The following is a 2,413-nucleotide window of genomic DNA, read 5'->3' as shown; positions in this document are numbered from 1 at the left end:
TTTATTCTATAAAGTTCCTGTATTTTGCATGTATTTCTTTGTCACTGGCGCCAGTATTAATCTCTCAATAAGACTTGTTGGGAAATATAACTCAATACATGGTCACAAATCTAGTCTATTATCCTCCCAAATATGTCACTTGATCTCTAAGAGATATAGGCCAGTAGAACTGATAAGTTTGTTGTGGGACACTTTGTGAGTTTCACTATAATTCATTGTAAATGAGGAAAGCTATAAAAGTTAAATGCCAGTAAGTTCATCTGGAAACACTAAAAATAAAGACGATTGAAAAAAATAAATATATTGGGTTGAAATCATGGTAGAAGGGCAAGAAGTAGAGCCTACAGCACGTGGTATTCCCAGGCGGTCACCCATCCAAGTACTAACCACGCCCAACGCAGCTTAACTTCGGTGATCGGACGAGAACCGGTGTATTCTACGTGGTATGGCCGTAGGCACTTCACAGGGGAAAATGTACCCCATATAAACATTCTGATATAAGTCGGTAGCATTACTTAAATTTCATGTATTTTTGTACCGAAATATCAATATAAATCTGACTAGACGAACATTTGATGTAATTTAATTGATACAGTCAGCATGAAAATTACAGCCGGCTGTCGAAGCGCTCCCTCTTGAAGGTGTCCTATGTACGGCTGCATGAGTTCGCCCATGTCGCCATCAACCATAGGGAATTCAGTCTCCGATGATGATGATCAGATGGTGATGATGATGATGATTAAACATTAAAAATGAAGAAAAATAAAAATATATTTGGACTCAGTAAAGTTGTTATTGTTGTTGTTATTGTTGTAGTTGATAGTATTTGCAGAAAAGAACAAATTATGCACTGCAAAATTCAATACAGCCTTACTGTAGACTTGGAGGTAAGCTACCTCCATGCTATACACATGCGCTGCACTATTCAATATAGCCTAAAAGTTAGGCTGTATTGAATTTTGCAGCGCATGTGTATATAGTATACTATAAAGGCTGTATTGAATTTTGCAGTGCATGTGTATAGTTTGGCTGTATTGGATTTGCAACCCATACTTTTTTCTTTTCTTGTGAGTATTTAGGTTGCAGTGGCGGGCATATCGACTACGGGATCGATAAATCGAACCAAAAATCGATCTACTTAGCAGACTAACCAGCTAAGGAGCGCATGTGACTGCATAGTCCAAAACCGGAATGTAGATCACAGGGGACCGTGGCAAGGAATCGACTGCGGTATATGGCTTCTGCGAATTCTTCCCCGGGAGGGCGCACACATTTCGTGACGTAAACATGAGCCCATTACCTGGTATGGCCGTAGGCTTTGGAAAGCTATGTGGGGTACACACATGTGGGGTACACACTTGGGGATAGGTTCGGTTAGAGAGAGACAGAATAGGCCGGAGACAGCTTTGTATTGTGTCTTAGTATGACCAAGTTCAAATTGTTTTATTCGTATTGTCGGTTTTTCTTTGTCAGAAAACACAACTTTGATAATAATATCAATATCAAAAGATTAGCAATTGCAGGAATCGAAAATGATAATAATGCAACATCTGACATTATTTACTGTATTACTTCCTTTGTAAAATATACAGTTTGGAATATTCGAAATTCGGTTACTCTTGATGGGATTAAAGTTTCCCTTCAATCCTATGTCATGCAATTGAAATGTCATCTCTCCTCATGGATGAATACATTGTATTTCATTTATGAGACGATGAACAAAACTGAGGATTTTATCACAAAGTTTTCAAGCCTTGTAAGACTGGAAGGAGAAGAATGCATCCTGAATGCATTCATATAATGATCTTTGTAATTAAAATTATTTGGGTTTTTTTTCAGACAAGACGCATTGTAATTTTAACGCATTTACAGTTATGTAGATTTGTTTTATTTGTGACTATGTTGAAATAAATTTATCTTTTTCAAAAAAAAAAAAAAAAAAGAAAAGAAGAGCCCATTACCTTTTATAGCATGTTTATCCTGTTTATCTTCCCTCAAAATCACAAGGGACACTGGCAGTTCGTTTGCTTGTGTGTGTTTGTTTATTTGTTGCATACGATGCCATTTTTGAATAAACACGATAAAAAATTAACATGGAGATGTATTTCTGTGCAAGTTAAAGAGCTGTTTTTGTTTATCCGTACTGCTCAGTCATTTGTCAGTCTCCACTGTCGCTATGTCGTAGTCTAGCCTATAGCCTGGGTAGTTCAACCTTGGTATAATATATACAATAATATTTTACTAATAATATTCATATTTCATAATTATGATTATAAATAAACATTTCTTACAGTCTACTTCACGCCTACATGTAGTAATACCATAAAATATCGAATTTTTAATAGGCAAACAATGGAATCAAATAAGACAAGAAAAAAGCCAATTAAGCAATCTAGGTATCCTCTGTCCAGCT

The 2,413-nt window shown here is 36.2% G+C and overlaps 1 non-coding gene across 1 annotated transcript; it reads right to left on the bottom strand.

Moving 5' to 3' along the window:
- Window positions 1-338: 338 nt before the first annotated feature.
- On the bottom strand, window positions 339-457 carry LOC139150744 (5S ribosomal RNA). The gene has a single exon (XR_011556281.1). It is a non-coding gene; the product is annotated as a 5S ribosomal RNA (ribosomal RNA).
- Between the last annotated feature and the right edge of the window lie 1,956 nt (window positions 458-2,413).

This window comes from Ptychodera flava, chromosome 14 (assembly GCF_041260155.1).
Source record: "Ptychodera flava strain L36383 chromosome 14, AS_Pfla_20210202, whole genome shotgun sequence".
In the NCBI taxonomy this organism is placed as follows: domain Eukaryota; kingdom Metazoa; phylum Hemichordata; class Enteropneusta; family Ptychoderidae; genus Ptychodera; species Ptychodera flava.
This window is presented reverse-complemented; position numbering and strand designations above follow the sequence as displayed.